The following is a 17446-nucleotide window of genomic DNA, read 5'->3' on the forward strand; positions in this document are numbered from 1 at the left end:
ATCTAGTTTTAAGTGAACCTAGGCCATACCCAAGACTAGCTCTTTCTCATTAAAAAACATGTTTCTGTTCTACACATTATCACACTGGCCAACAAGCTAGAATATTCAAAACATAAAATCAAATCAATTTTAAAATAAATGAACCATTCCAGAGCACAAATTTCCCCAACGTACAGGATGCAAGAGGGCAGGGCAGCCAAGGTGAGCGCCTGTGGTCCCAGCCAGGTGGTAGCAGGTCTGAACCATGTGGCTTCCCCCGAGATCCTACTGACAGAGTCTTAAGAATCCACCCCAAAGTCCTGTCACCATCTACGGGGACGGTCTTCCACGCAGATGTGTGTTTTCATCGTAACACACTGCGAGCCTTCAGTCAGGATGTGAACACGTTGCTCGCACGACTGAGTGGGTGTTGGTGGGTATCTTCCCTTTCTGTGTCTCCTTCTGTGGTCCTTACACACAAACCACCTGCTGAGCCCCGCTCTGTGTCCTGTCCACACGGGATGTGGACCCTTAAACACCTTAAGTGAAATGAACAGTGTTGGTCCTTTCTCAGGACTAAAGTTCAGAGCAAAAATGCTCAAAGACATCCAAGCCAGGACCCGCAGGAAGAGGAAGCTTCTAATTTGGTTTCACCAGCACTGTCTCTGTTATGATAATCAGGTTTAGCATTCAAAATGGGTATATACTCACTTAAATGATCTAGACTCTCCCCAAACCCTATGGGTAAAATTTCTTCAAAAAGGTGAAACCCTGATCTTGGACCAGTGCATTTGGGATTGGGGGAGACTCCTGGGTTTGGGACAAAAACTGGCCGCAGTATCAGTGTTTTGATGTAAGCCTCAAAGTTGGGCTTCTCAAAGTTTTGCTAAAAACTGCCTGCAACCCCACCTGAGAGAGTGGACAGCAGACCCAGGAAATCAGGGGCAGACCCCACATTTCATGGGTGATGACACTTTGACCCAAAGGGTAAGTGTCTTGTATGGTTGTTTTAGGGGAATCACAGTCGTGGCTACAAGGACCCTAGGGCTGTGGTTCTCATGGGGTCACTCAGAACCCGTCCTCCCCTCGACACTAACAATGTCCAAGTGTCTGCGATTGTTCTAGGGTGTCTGTGTATGGGTCTGAAGCAGGTTGGCAAACTTTGTCTTTAAAGGGTCAGATAGTAAATCTTTCCAGTTTGGGGGCCACATATGGTGCCTGAAGCCAGGACTCAGCTCTGCCTGGTGTGGGAGCATCCCTGGGCGGTGAGCATCCTGAGGTCCAGTGACACTTTATCTGCAGACACAGCCGGGGCTGCGTCCGGCCCACAGGCCATAGTCCGCGATCCTGGGCCTGAACTGAACCCCAGCCTCCAGGACTGCCCCAGAAGCGCACCTCCTCACAGCCAAGTCCAACACTTAGCCCAGCCTCTCCCTTCAGACCTGGCTCTTTATTTTGATCTCTCACTCAGTCCGTTGCAGAACATATTTTATTTCCTTCAGCAACAGATCGATCATCACTATTAATATCTATTTCTTTATAGTTTTAACCCAGACGCTGCAGTAGAACAGCTTGGTCCTGCTAGCTGGAGATATTGTGTGGGTTTTTGGGTTTTTTTTAAACTTTTTTTAAAATTTATTTATTTTGGCTGCATTGGGTCTTTGTTGCTGCATGCAGGCTTTCTCTGGTTGTGGCGAGTGGGGGCTACTCTTCCTTGTGGTGCACAGGCTTCTCATTGTGGTGGCTTCTCTTGCTGTGGAGCATGGGCTCTAGGCACACGGGCTTCAGTAGCTGTGGCATGTGGGCTCAGTAGTTGTGGCTTGCGGGCTCTAGAGCACAGGCTCAGTAGTTGTGGCACACGGACTCTATAGCTGTGGCATGTGGGCTTAGTAGTTGTGGCTCACGGGCTCTAGGGCGTGCGGGCATCAGTACTTGTGGCACACGGGCTTAGCTGCTCTGCAGCATGTGGGATCTTCCCGGACCAGGGCTCGAACCAGTGGCCCCTGCATTGGCAGGTGGGTTCTTAACCACTGCGCCACCAGGGAAGCCCCGAAACATTGTGTTTTAAAGGAGGTTCTCCCTCAAGACGCTTCGAATTCAAGAAATGGGGTCAGGATGCCTACCTGTACATGAAGAGTCGGAAGAGGGGTGTGTGCCATGTGAGGGGCCAGCAGCCCAGTTTAGGCGAGGAAACCCGACCCCCAAGATTCAGGGGACCAAGGGTTAGTAAGACCTAGCGTTATGATGGTGATGATAAAGTTAGCAACACAAATAACAACACCTACCACCTTCTATTGCGTACCTGCTCCACCCCAAAAGCATGGTCTACACTTTATATGCATTTCCTCCTTTAAAACTCACCTCAAAAGTGGGGATTGAAGGGGGGGCTGGGGGGACAGAAGTTGAGGGCATGGTCTGGGCGTGGGGGAGGGTGCAGGTGCTGTGTGTCACTTGGGCTGGCCATCGCAGGGATGGAAACTGCCCCCAAGGCTAGGACCAGCAGGATTCCTTGCTGGTTTAAAGCAGGGTTCTGCCCAGGGGCAGCAAGGAGCAGTTTGGTCTACAATCTGTCAGTGACCATCTGAAAGGTCAGGCTTTGATCTCCAAAGCTGGAGGTCCCTGTCCGGTGGAGCTCATTGGAGCACTTGGGGAAACACTTGGAAAGTTCCACAGAAGAGCGGTGAGATGGACAGCCCATGACTGCCGCCCCCAGGAGCCACAGGGAAGAAAAGGTCTCCCTGGACCCCAGTGGGGGAGAACGGGGTCCTGGGTAGGCTCCACTTCAGCACTGCCAACTGATCTCAGAAAAAGTCCTAGGCTTTTGTGGTCCATGGTCTCCTTCTCTAACACGGTCGGGCCAGAAGCAACTTGATGGTCCTTGGATCTGTACACTCCGTGATTTGAAAACTCTTCCAACTATAAAAAATGAAACTCTATTATCAAACCATTTTATCCAGGACTTTTGGTAACTGTGCCTGAGTAGGAATGTCTTAAGGGTCTTGTCTGCATCCGGCTGACACCCAGCTCTGCCCAGACCCAACCTCCCTGCACTGGGACCCTCTCGCTGAATGTGACCCCGGATTTGCCATGGAGGTCTTGGGTGTGCAGTTCTCATCTGTTCCCTGACTGCAGGCACCATCCTAGGAGCTCTGACTCAGCCAACTGTGAACCCCCCGCCCTTCCCAACTGTGGACATTAACTTCTTCTGCAGAAGACGCCCATGAGCACCTGTCTCACAGCTCAACACACATAAGCTCTGTGAAATAAACGTGGAAAAGAAAGGCAGTAATTGGGTGAAATAGTTACTGAGGAGGAGAAGTACCGGCAAAGAGCAGAGGCTCTCAGGACCGTCCTCCTCGGCGTCACCGGGAATCCCTCGGCATCCCTCACCCAGACATTTTACACTTCAGGAGGAATTTATTCTATTTAATTCTATTTAATTAAATAACCTAATCAGATAAAGTGTGACTGGAGAGGGTCAGGGAAGGCACCTCTCCGTAAGGAAGTGATGGAGGCGATGCCTGAGTTTGGGAGAAGAGCTTTGCAACCAACCAGTGCAAAGGTCCTGGAGCAGAAATGAGCTGAGTGTAGAACTCTGTAGACCAGCTGAGAGGCCAGTGCGGCTGGGGCAGAGGGTGATGTGGGAGAGGATGGGCCGGTGCCAAGACCCTACAGGCCACAGTGGGAATCTGGACCCTAAGCGCTATGGGGGGGCTGCTGAGACCTCCAGGAGCAGGGTGGATATTTTCAGGACATCCCTCTGGCTGCCCCCTGGGATGGGTCATGGGGGTGGAGCTGAGAACTGGGAGGGGATTGGAGGGAGGGGTGCCAGCAGAGCTCATGGGATGACTCAGGTTCTGGAGACCTTTTGGAAGTGGGTCCAACAGGACTCCCTGAAGTGGATTGGATCGGGGTGGCAGACAGTGATGGCAAGTGAGGAGTTGAGGCTGGCTTTTAAGTCTGGGGCCTAAATGGACTCTTTGGGATGTAATTGTGCATCTGCCAGGGATTCCACGGGGTATGAATTCTATAAGTCGGTCATAATGCTGATTAGCGGGCAGGGGAGAGGTGAGGCTCTGCGAGAGAGAGACTGTCTCAATTTTGATTTGAAGAGAAGACAATGCATGCCTGCTCAGAGGCCAGAGTGAGAAAGGTGGCTTCTGCAGAGTGCAAATACACACCAAGCAGGACCACGAGGAGAGAGGCAGGCTCCCCGCTCTTCCTCTGCATTCCTGGAGCGTTTGGCATCCCTGGGTACCCCTGGCCTTGGGGAGGACATGTGGCATCTTCCGTCTGCAGTTACATTTCGGAGCATCTGTATCAACAATGGAAAGGTGGGTAGAGACTGGAGTCACCCCTTTGCACCTGAAGATCAAGGCCCTGGGGATCTTGTACATTAGTTGGACCTGATTTCAAAGCCACTCACCCCACCGAATACCATGTTCCTAAATTTCCTGCAGCACAAAGAGGGGACGTAAATGTCCAGGGCCTTGTTCAGCCAAGATAAACCTTGAAGATCATCACACACCAAGAGCACCGGTGAGATACCCAACATCAGTGCCCCATCCAGACTCCCAGATTCACCTCCCCTGTGGATGCAGTGACGAGATGGTCCAGGTGGCAGGAATCCCGGACAGGGTCCAAGTGCTGCTCCGTCATTGTGTGAATCACCTCAGAGGAGTGTCCCTAATGCCGATCACACAGAAACCAAATCTGTGAAGGCGGAAACGGTTCAACGCCAAATGCTGAAGGTTCTCTGCTGCCCGCAGGGCCCACGAACACCATCTCCAACCTGCCTGGATTCTCAGCTCCCCTGGCCCCAGCTGAATTTGAGAAAAGGGGACCTAATATTGGTTCAGAGATAGGGAGTGGGGAGGGGATGGAGGCAGCTGGAAACTAAAGCAACAACAACAAACTGCACCTCGAACACCACGCTTGTCATTGGTCACTTGCGGCCAGGAGACCTCAGTCCCAATAACTCCGCCCTGAAAACTGAGCTGGTCTTAAATACCAAGGGCCCCCCAGTGGTGAGATGTGCACATCCACGCAACCTCGTGACAGGAGAGGCCGCACATGAATCAGTTTTGCAAGTGTTCTGGGCAGTGTGTCTTAGGCCCATTTGCCGTCTAGACGGTTGTGAGCTGTGCACGCGTGTTCTCTGCTAGGCACACGCGTTCCCTGACGTGCACACGTGTTCCGCACAGTGAGTTCAACTGCAAGATGCACTCGGCTTTAACAGACCACTGACCACAAGAACCAGGGGCAAATTTTCAGGACCACAAGAGTCCTGGCCAAAGATTGCTGTAAATAGTTACAGGACTTATGGTATTCACGGTATTTTTGTTGTTGTTGTTTCAAGAGCTATTTTTGAATTAAGGTGAAGCCCACAATTGTTTAAATGAAGAGCTGATTCATCATCAAAACGTAGCTCTTTGTGGGGGCATGTTTAGGTGACAGGAATCAATGACAAGGTTGGTAAATTGCCTGGGAGGGTTCAAAACAGATTTGAGATAAAGGAGAGAGAGATTAAGTCAAGACAGCACCTAATGCTTTTGCCAAACACCCCTGTCCTCCACCCCCCCCCCCGGGAGAGGATGCTGATCTAATGGCCATCCACTTCATTCCCAGAGCCCGGTGCCAATCTTTTGTCACCTCTGTTGCCCCGTATCAAACTTCCAGGAAACAGGACCCGAGAAAGCAGATAATCAATAATGAGATCAGGAGATGTTATCGTAAGAGAAACAGGGCTGCCTGCCTGGTTTGTGGAAGGCTGTTTTGCCGGGGCTGCTTGTCAGCTGAGACGGTGACGTGGGCGCGAGGCCCCCAGCGTTTGGAGATAGAGCAGCAGGAGGCGGGCGCTGGGAAGAGGCGCCCACGCTCGCCGGGCAGCCCATCCAGGGGCCACATCCTCCCGGTCCTTGCAGGGCACGGGGCACCCCTCTAAGGGGTGGGCTTCTTAGGGACACTTCCTGGGGAGTTCTGGATGCAGTGGCAAGTTGGGGTGCCCGTGGGGGAGGAGCTGTGGGGATCTGCAGGGGACAGACTCACGCCATGTCCGAGGGATGGAAACACGGTAGGCGCCCCCCACATGCTCCAGGTGACGAAGGCTGCAGCCACAGGGCATCTCTACTGGGATGAGGACACTCACGGGTCCTCCACAAGGTAGTAGGCACACGCATCTCCTCTATAAGCTGCACACCCGCATCTTCTATAGGGCAGCGGGGACACCCAGCCTCCTCTATGGGACACTAGGCACAAGCCCTCCTTTCATGTGACAACACACGTACCCACGTCTCTTCTGTGGGACCTTAGGTGCACATCCCTCTGAGATGTGGTACGATGCCTGCCCACGACTCTTGTATGTGACGCTAGGCACTGTCTTTTCTCTGTTTAGTAATGGGCACAACCACAGCCCCGCAGGGCAGCAGGTACACACACGCCGTCCATGTGATAAAGGGGCACCGCTGCTCCTCTGTGTGACATCAGCACGCACGCCTCAGCTCTGGGATGCTCGTTACCCGCCCCTCTTTCACATGCTGTTAGGGGAGCACAGCTCTTCTGTACGATGGTCGACTCACGACCCATCATCTGTATGATGGGACCCTGCACGACCCTTTTCTATGTGATAGTGGACACACCACTATCACCCCTCTTTAGGATAGGGCGCCCACCCCTCTTCTATGTGATAGCAGCCCCCCCGCTGCCTCTATTCAAGTGCAAGCACACAGCACGGCCTTTGCAAGGAGGCCAGTCAAGGAGATTCTGAAGCATCGCCTCAATCTTTTGTCTAAAATAACATTGCACGTTGTAAATCAACTCTACTTCAATAAAATTTTGTTTAAATTAAATTAAAAATTAAATTTAAAAGATTAAAATAATATTGTAAGTAAAGTGATTAAAGAACAGAGATGCTACTCGTGTATATTTTAATAGGCTTCGGGGAGCAAAAGTAAAATAGTCCTGTTACTACTACAGTCAGTCTCAAAATTGGCATTTCATTTTCCCTGAAATAGCCATAGAGATCACACAGAACAATTACTCAGAGAGGATCAAGCCACTCTACAAAATACATACTTTTCTGGGTGAAAGATAATATTGTACCCAATGGCTCATGTGTATTGTTCAAAATTAAAATTTTTAATAAATGAGAGCAGTCCTATAAATTTGCTATTGACGTTTAACCCCATGTGCTGTATAAATAAACTGCCATTTAGGGGAGGATATTTTATTTTGTAAATCATGATTTTTGACCCTTGAAGATTTCATTCCTCATATAAGTCAAGTGTGTGTGTTTTCATCACTTATAAAACACGTGGAGGGTGATTTGAAGTGAATGGATTTCCTTTTTAACCAATATGTGTCTCCCTGTAGCATGGCCTTCTTTGCCCGACAGTCCTGTTGGGCAAATGGGTTCTTTTTTGCTTCATGTGACATTGAAATTGCAGTTTTTCCTAATTACTAGGATGAGATGACAATTTACAGGCTGTTTTTTGGCGAGGGGTCCACTGACGCATCTGTGGCAGGAGTCCGGGGGGCAGGAGGGGAGGGGCTTGGGGTGGGGCGCTGGTGAAGGGGAGGGGCCGCTGGTGGGGGGAGGGGGCGCCGGTGGAGGGGAGGGACCGTCTGTGGAGGGGGAGGGGGGCCGGTGGAGGGGGTCGGGGGCACTGGTGGAGGGGAGGGGGCCCAGGGGTCAGGGTGCCCTGAGGGCTCCCTCCCACCTACCCCGTTCCCAGACCGGCTCAGTTACCGTTTTGAGCGAGGGGGAAACCTCAGCTTCCTCCCCAGCCTCCAGCAGGTCTCTTTGGGAGGAGAGCGTCGTTACTCTAAGCTGCCGGCCGATTTAAAGAAGAATTGAGCCTCGGGGAAGGGCCCCCCTGGCCTTTTAGTCCATTACAATTCCAAAGGCGATCACAAAAGGAGATGGGCTGGCCCGAGTTAATGAGATTTCTCACCCAAAACACTAATCTGGGTTAAAACTAAAAGAATGCTGATAAGGATGGTACAGCTCACACAGCGAACAAGAAGGGTGTTGGCCCAGATCAATTGCGCCTGTTAGGAGGGGGCCTTTAATCGTGCTCGAAAAAAACCTGAGAAAATGTGTGTTGGAGACAAAGCCTCTCAGATGAGAAGTGGCTGAAATAGAATAAAACATACCATTTTCTCTTTCGTATAGCGTTCCAGGTACAAATCAACTAATACTAGCAGAAGTTTAACATCACTTTAAAAGGGAGTGATTGACCCACTGAGAAAGTACATAGTAAAATGTGTTGCGATGCACTGATTAGCCCTGTTTCCCTCCGGCAAATACCTGGCTCTTAAGTGTGTGCACTGGAACATTTTGTTTTATTACCTTGTGAGATAAATGGGGAAAAAAGCCTTCTGTACCTGGGGAATTCAAATATTCAGCTTTGTCATATCACGACCCGCGCTCAATTTCATGCCAGGCGCATAATTATAACAGTGTTTAAAGGGAGCCCAGAAGAAAGATGGGTTCAAGTGCAAATTAATTTCAGATTATCACAACAAAGGCAATCATATCTCAACAAGCTCGCCAGCAAAACACTGAAAGATCCCCAGGTCCCTCCCCTCCCCAGCTTACAACAAAGGCACTTCAGCTCAAATTAAGCTAATGATCTCCAACGGCCCTCTCCCTACCTTTCTTGGGTTTTGCCTGTTTGCATGGTTGAATGTGGCCAACCTGCAAAGACAGAAAGGAGGGGGCTGAGAGCCTGGGGGGAGGGGCGGGCGGACGAGTTAGCCCAGAAAGGTCAGGGCTCCGCATCCATCAAGTGACAAAACAGTCAGCGGCTTGACGGGCCTGCACAGCGTCAAATTGTCTTATTCGGCGGAGGGATCGGAGTGAACTGATGGCGTTGAAAGAGGCCTGGGTTTATCTGAACCTCTCCCACCGGCAGCCTCAGAGCTGCAGAGCGCGGCTCAGCTCCCCGACCAGCTATCAGCACAGCTTTGCAGAAACCCAACATCTCACTCCATCCTCGGGGACCCGAGGGAAGGGGGAACTCGGCCGCGGACATCCAGGTCAAGCCTCATTACTTCCTCATTACCTTTGCAGAAGTGGAGGGGGCCGCCTGCATCTGGGGAGCGCGGCCGGGATATGGTGGGGACTCCGTCTGGTTACTGCACAGCCGACCGTGGCGCGGCCGCCTTGGGACCCAGAGCCCGCCCCCTCCTCGCCAGCCGTGACCCACTCATTAAGGTTTTAGGGCAAATGACTGTCACTTGTCACGACCCCCGAGGATGGGGGCAGATAGAGGAAGCGACGCGTTTCAGAGTTGGCCCCCTAATTCTGTATTAATTGCCTTTCCCCGTTTTTATCCGGCTCCACCCCAAAGGCAAATGCATTTGCTCTGGGTACAAATGCAGACGTGCAAACAGCAGGACACAGCTAGGCCTGTCTGCCTCCCCTCGGCCTGGCCTGAGACCACGCCCCCTTCCCCCCTCCCAGTCCCCACCTGCGTTCTGAGCTGGTTTCTAGTTTATTCGAGGAAAAGTCAGAGAACAGACAGGCTAGCAGTCCTGGCCCTCCACCTGGTCTCTTTCTTTTTCTTCCTGACTTTAGGTGTCTTCTCGTGGACTCACCTTCCTTTCTCCCCCAGTAACGTTGGTAGTTGGTGGGGGTGGGTCCCAGCCCGCCCCTGCCCCCTGCAGCTCCACGGGCTGTGTTGAGGGTGGAGTCCAGTCTCGGGATGGGGCCAGCCTCAGCTTCTAACACAGGCACCAGTGAGCAAAGGGCTCAGAGAGGCCACCCCCCCCCCACAAGGGCTGGTCTCATCCGGGCCCTCGACGCATGGATTGGGGGCAGTTAAGCTGGGGAAGCGCTGCAGGACAGTCCCTGCTCCAAGCCCGGGCCCCATGCTTGTCCTGCCTCCACCTGGTCGCTGCTGGAACTCAGCCTCCAGTCTCCCTCCCACATCCTCCAGTTTTGAAGCAAATAATTGTACAACAGATAATGTAAGTGCGGTGATGTCACCATTTCAGTTCTATTTCCCCCAGTATTTGATCAGGAGGTGTGGTTTCCCCAGACGCATCTCCACCCCTGCCCCCTGACCCATCCTTATTCTAGTTGCCTCAGGACCAAGTACTTCTCTCCCGTTGTTGTCCTAAACCTCCGTATCCTACTCTTGCCTGGAACCGGTGGAGGGGGGAAGGGAGAAATGCATCCATCCCCCAGGAGGCCTCGGAGGAGGCCAGCATTTCCAGGAAGCAGCACAGAATTCAGCACAAAAACTCCCCCAGCGAGGCTGGGGTGGAGGTCGTGGGAGTGGGCTTCAAGGAGGTTCTGGCACTGGGTTTGGGGTTGAGGCCGCAGGCCGATCCGGTTGGAGCAGGGGCTCAGCTGTGGTACAGATGCCGGAGGGCACGGCCGGGCAGGCCTCAGGGATTTCACGGGTGCAGCTAAGCCTGGTGGATTTTGGTCCGTGGCCAGAGCCATGCTGGCCACCTAGACGCTGCGCAAGGGTTTTCCTCTCCTTCTGAGCATTTTCTAACTGCAGGTCGGCATTAAACAATGAGGACGACCTCATGTGCATCACTAGGTTCCCTTTGTCCTTGTTCCCTGCCGAGCCTGGCATTTGGGATCTGGGAGGTGTTGGGGATTGGCCCTGGGGACGGTGGAGCTGGTGGTGGGGACAGTAGGGGTGAGTGACATGAAACGCTTTCTCTGGGAAAAGGAGCAGACAGTGTAAATCGGTGCCCTGGGGGATCCCGGAAGCCCATTTCCCAATCCTGGGTGCCCGTTTCACACTGAGGCCCCCAAGGCCTCACCTGGAAAGGCTCGGACCGGTCCCAGGAAGGGGACACCAGGCAGGTCCTGCACGGTGTGGACTCATCCTGTGGCCCCCGGGGTGCTGCCCACGTGCTCACCACGCAGCTCTCAGCATCCCCCCACCCCGACGCGGCTTCAGACTCCACCCTCCTCGCAGAGCTGGTGGCCAGAGCCTTGTCCAGCAAGTGAGTCCGAAATGTGTCTTTCCCCAAACAGAAAATGTCATTTCAAAATTACATGCCAAGGACAAAAATTCATTCAAGTTTGGAGAAGCCTTCTAAGTGGTGCATTTTGTCCATCAATGAAGGTCCCAGATCACAAGTGACATGGGTCATAAAGCACAGGTGCCCTTCACAGCATCACGTCTCATCCCCTCACACCCAGACCCACTTCATTCAGAAACGGCCCCGCACAGAGCTGGGCCTGGGGCCCCGGGTTCCTCAGCCCCTCATCCCAGCTGGATTCCTGAGGCTTTGGGGCCAGAGTTTCAAGGGAGACCCTGGAGTCCCTGCGAGCCCCGGGCTGACCTCCTGAATCTTCAGGAGAATAGGAAAGTGTTTGTTGACCTTGAAGCAAGGTCAGGGTGGACTGCTCAGGTGATGCAGAGGAGATCAGGGTCCTTCCCGAAGCAAAAGGGATCAGCAAAGGACCTGCTGTCAGCTCAGGGTCTGAGGAAGGACTCAGAGAAACAAGGGAAGGCCAGCATCTCCACATCCAGGTGGCCTGGGCTCAGAATCCTCTTTTAGTAAATTTAAAGGCAAGATCAATAGTCACAACAATTAATATAATTTTAATAAGTATAATTGGGACAAAACAATCATTTTCACAAGTTAATGCTGGCAGTGTCTCTGTTGTAGCTGTGGAAAGAATGGGGGGGGGGGGTGTTTGTGAGGCTCATTAGCTTAATGTGGAGTAAAAATACCTAAGTGACATCAGGTGACTTTGCAGAAGCAGAGGTCCAGAGTGAGGGAGGAGCTGGTGACGGCCACTCATGCTCCATCTGACACGTGTTTATCGAGTGTCACCGAGGGAGGCCTGCAGAGCCAGGGGACCGGAGGGCTGTGCTCTTGCTGTGCAGAAACTTGGCTCCTAGAAGCTCTGGCCCCCAGCTGTGCACACTGGTTCATGGTCTTGTATTCTGTCCTGAGGTCAAACTTTTATAAAAGTTGGTGATATCTCCCCCAAAAAACAGTCCAAAGGGAGGTGCAAGATGACACCACCAGGTCCTCGCTGGGGTCCGAGTGGAATGGATGGAGATGGCGGGGCCCCTGCACAGCTGCTGCACCCTGCCTGTCACCCGTGCTCCTCACGGCTACCCTCTGCCACCTTCCCACCTCCTTCTGAGTGTTCTCACTCAAGACTACCTACTCCAAGGGCCATGCTTTTCAGAATTCGTTCTCAAATGAATCAAGGGAAATTCAGCTGCATTAGGCCACAACTTAGACAGTGAAGCCGCCCCTTTCAGAAGAACCTTATGTCTTCACGACAGCCATGCTGAGGACCTGCCCTGCTAAGGGGAACCCAGCCCTGCTCAGCTTCCTACGAGGGGCCTGGATTCTAGATGATTCTTCCCTGAAAGAGTCTCAAGGTGTCGCCTCGTTCTGGGGCTCTGTGCCCTCCCTGAGCGCTGGGACGTGCTGTGTGTGTGTGTGTGTGTGTGTGTGTGTGTGTGTGTGTGTGTGTGCGCGCGTGTGTGCGCTCACAGCTGCATCCTCCCTGCCCGGGGTGGAGCCCGCCAGGCCGTCGATGGGTGAATTCATAACTTTTCCCTTCTGAATATGAGCCCAGAGCTCAGAGTACCTTCTAGGGCTGTGTATGGTGAGTGAGAGGCGGCTGAATTGAAAGCGTTTTCAGGATCCGTGGAGGCAGCCTTTGGTGACCCTGTGGGTCTCAGTGCTCCTCGAGGGTTCAGCCGCTGGCAGCCGGTGTCCACCCGTTCCGATCCTGGCTCGTGAGCGGAGGCCAAGCCACACCTCCCGTTGTGGGCCACGCCCACAAAGAAGACAGTCCACGGTGGGCCACGTGGGCCAGTGCAGCAACCTCAGAGCATTCACACCAAGCGGGACCAATGTCCCTCAGCCGGAGGAGGCCTCGGACACCAGTGACCATGAGGAGTTTGTAGAAAAATCACAGAGAGCGAAAAGGAAACAAATCGACTTGAATTCAAACACTTTCCTATGAATTAGCCTCATACTATTACAGGGTTTGATGCATTTTGTAACATGTTGTCATTTTGTTTTCCAGAATATTCAGAAGCCATAATTTGATGCAGGCGGAGCAGGTCCAGAGCTGGTGCTCTCCTCAGAGCCCCAGAGAAGCGGTCCTTACCCTGCTTCTCCATGGGCACTGGCCGGCCAGCCACCTGTCTGTCTGTCCACGCAGAGAGACGCAGAGAAAGAAAGGAGGAGGGAAGGAAGGAGGGAGAGAGAAAGAGGCACCGGGGTGACGGCCCACTCCGCCTCTGCCGCTCAGCTTCATCCAGACCCCCTTTATCACAGAAACTTCATCTTCAGCACTGGAAAAGTACCACTTTCACCTTTCAAAGCTCTGCTTTAAACCTATGTTTTCTTCCTACTTTTGGGTGGTCAGTGGTGAAATCATCATTACACCTTGCCCCCAACCTCCCACAGAGATGCTCACAATTGCCCTCCTTCAGACGCCCACCGCAGGCTGCCGAGCCCCCTCAGTGGAGGTGCCACGTGGTGGGTGCCTTCCTCAGGCCAGACGTGCACCTCTAGACCTGCTCAACAAGCAGATGTTTGCTGAGCGGCCACCAAAACATGGGAACCTGGAACTAGGCCTTCATGATGACAGTGACGATTGCTAGAAATAGAGCTGCCCTCAAGCTTCATTGGGGAAGACACTGCACCTTTGAGATCCAAATCCAGTGTAGACATTGCTGTCCTCACCCAGAAGGAGCACTGGCTAGACACTGCACCGGCCAGAAGGAGCACTGCAGAGGACACTGCACCGGCCAGAAAGAGCACTGCAGAGGACACCGCACCGGCCAGAAGGAGCACTGCAGAGGACACTGCACCGGCCAGAAGGAGCACTGCAGAGGACACTGCACCGGCCAGAAGGAGCACTGCAGAGGACACTGCACCGGCCAGAAGGAGCACTGCAGAGGACACTGCACCGGCCAGAAGGAGCACTGCAGAGGACACTGCACTGGCCAGAAGGAGCACTGCAGAAGACACCGCACTGGCCAGAAGGAGCACTGCAGAGGAGCACTGGCCAGAAGGAGCACTGCAGAGGACACTGCACCAGCCAGAAGGAGCACTGCAGAGGACACTGCACCGGCCAGAAGGAGCACTGCAGAGGACACCGCACTGGCCAGAAGGAGCACTGCAGAGGAGCACCGGCCTGACACCTGTGGAATTCCGCACGTGTGCTTCTAACCAGGATCAATCAAAACAGAAAGTGTACATTTTGACTTTGTGTGTTTTACCTAATCATTTTTGCTGGATTTACTATGAGATAGATGACTGTGTCTTACAGTCCTCTGGATTACTTGTTAACATGATTTAAAGATTAAAGGACAATCTTTGCCTACATCCTATGCACATAGCAATTGACCAGCTTTTGCTTGTATGCATTGTCGAATGTTTTTGAGTTTATGGAATGTGTTTATTATGAATTTTTAGAAGTGAATATGTGAATGCATGCCTCTTAGCACGCTATCGTGGCTGACTTGTCAAAACAGAATGCGAGTTTTACGTGAGGCCAACAGGACAGGACCCTCATCCAGCAAATCTCCTTAGTTGCTTTCACCTAAAAAATAAAACAGCCCTGGAGCCTATCACCTGTGAGATGTAGCAGGAATAAAGACCTTGACAATGTGTAATATATTAGCTTTTATGCTTCAGAAATATTTCTATTAATTTGAAAGAAATTCCAGGCAAGTTGCATCAGGATAGGTGAATATATTTGAAGGATACACACATAAATATCACAAGTAATAAACTGAGTCATTCCAGAGAAAACAGATTAAGATGGTCAATGATAAGGGTCTCATCTGACAAACGTACATTACGTTTTTCTCACAGTTTATCACATTTTGCCTTGGACCAGGAGAGGCGAGGTCTCTGCTCCAGGGTTGCCATTGCACCACTGCCCATGACTTTGCAGCCTAACCATCCGGGGAGTGGGCAGATGCAGGCAGAAGATGAGAACCCCAGGAAAGGTGGTCAGCCTAGGACCAAGGAGAGGGTGGAAGCAGGGGCAGAAGTAAAATCATGGACGCCACGGACATAGAGCATCAAAGGGGCATCTGGAAGGTGGTCTCAGCAGTGGAAGAGCCATGTTGGTCCCAGGAGATAGGACGGAATGGCTCCAGGGATACACAGGTGTCAGGAGAGTCCATCCTTTCACCTATAAAACAAACCGAGTGTGCTGAGATGCAAGCTACACAGTTATCACGGTGTCTGTTATCGTGAGCATCACAAATAAAACCAAACCAGCTTCCTGTTAATGGGCACAGCCCTCAGCTCTCTCAGGCTCCTGACAAACTCTTTCCTTGTACCAACTACTAAATGTGTCTTTCTCTTTTGAGCTTTCAGAAACATGATGCTTTAGTTCAATGCATTCCCCTAATGAAGATACTTGAGTATGGGTCCATGATAAAAAAAAGAATACAATATAACTATACAAAACACAACTTACTAGGGCCAAGTTGCAAGCGGAGCCATCAAGAGTTGACCGTGATGGAGAATTCACAGAGAGGCCTGTACCCTGGCTGGAGATGCGGTCTGCTGGGAGCAGAGCGGGGGCAGAGCTGCCCGAGAAGATCCCCGCTGTGACCTTGCACAGAGCCCCCGAGCCCCCTCTCCCCTGTGTCAAGTCAGCCTATCCCTTCTAGAGCCTCCCGTGGTGGCAGAAGCAGGAACTGGCGGGATTGACCCCGCCCGGGGGGCAGACTCCCTCAGAGACCCTCCACCCAACCCGATTCTGCTAGAAGGATGCTGTGTCGTCACCGCCCCCAACGCAAGTGTGAGCGGCCTGGGCTCCATCATGGTCCTGAGTCAGCCAGGCTTCCAGAGGGGAAGGACTGATCTGTACGTCTGTGTTGGGTCAGGCGGCCTCAGAGCGGCCCCTCACTGCCCATCAGTGGCGTCCAGTTGGATGCTGTGTCTCTAACCCAGGGCTCTTCACACCCGGGCTCTGTCAAGTTTATGCACTCAGCAACTCTCAAAATTTGAATGCCTTCTCTGAAGGGTTTAACAGAGAAAAGTGGCTGATAACAGGGGATTATGCATTTCCAGATAATCCAAGGTTAATTTTATGCAACAGAAAATTATTAAAGTATCAACCACTTCAGAGGAATGTGATAGCTCCCAGTTGAGCCTAAGAGAAGCCCGTATTGAGTGACATTATGATCGGGATTTTCTGTTGTTCATAGGATGTTGGACACACCTGAAGTCAACAGTTTCTGTGAAAATTTTTATGACTTGTGTGTGAATTCCCCGGGGGCATCAAATTTGAGTGAAATAATCCAGCACGTCCAGCATGTGGACAGAATCCTGCCTTCTCTAGTGGTGCTGAGGTCTGAGTGGGAGCCGCGTTCCTGAGAACGGGGTCCGAGCGCCTCTGAGCACCAGCACCGACTCTCTTCCCAGGGCACAAAGCCAGTGAGGCCTGGGGACGCAAACAGATAAAACTTTCTGGAAGCGATTCAGGACACCCAAGGCATATTTACGTCTCAACTTCACACCTCGAGTGTGAGGTTGAAATACTTGACCATGACCCACGTTCCGAGCAGCTTCACTCACTAAGATGACCGCTGAAGCTCTACATATATTATCAAGTTCTAAATGTCTAACCACTGGGGAAGGCTTTTATACACTCTGGTAGAGTTATATGGTGAACATTTTTTGAGCAACAAGGATGTGGAATGATTTTATAAGATGCTTGTAGGACATAAACCTAAATGCAAAAACAGTTTGAAACCATAAATACAGTACTATTCCAATTAGGTAAAATATGGGACAAATATATATGAAAGGAAACTATTAAACTATTCACGCTGATCTCTGGATGTGAGAAAAAAAGGTATATTTTTACCTTATACTGCTCCACTTTTTTCCAAATCACATTCAAAATGATAGAGAGATAGGTATACCTATACTTATATACTTATAGGTATAGAAATAAACATAGAGCTATAGATACAGGTATAGATGATATAGACAGCTATAAATATAGGTATGGATATAGATGATCTATAGATGACGGATGTAATCTTAATGGATGCTCTCCTGGGACAGGCTATGGGCACCTTCCTCCTTCCCCACTGTCTTCCAAGTGTGAAGACCCGGGGTGGTCCTGCGGACCATCTTCATGGCTGGGATGTCACCTGCTGCACCTCCTCCAATCAGGAAACCCCCTGGAACCAGAGGTGGTGACCCCACGCGGTCGTCCTCCCCTGGGGCGGGAGGCAGCCTACATCTCAAGGCCCATCCATCCGCGCATCTACATGGCCAGGGTTGCCTTCTAACACACTCTAGGAGCTGGCTGAATGGACACGAATCTCCCTGAATAGGACACCACAAAACCAACAGGGAGACCACTTCCTTTGCTTCCTGATGACCTTTGAGATACATGAGCAAAACCCACTTTCAACTCCTGACTAACATTTTGGAAAAGTCAGGCGGGGTGTTTTTCATGGGAGGACACGGCTGGGTT

This window comes from Balaenoptera physalus, assembly GCF_965194825.1.
Source record: "Balaenoptera physalus genome assembly, chromosome: 3".
NCBI classification, from domain to species: domain Eukaryota; kingdom Metazoa; phylum Chordata; class Mammalia; order Artiodactyla; family Balaenopteridae; genus Balaenoptera; species Balaenoptera physalus.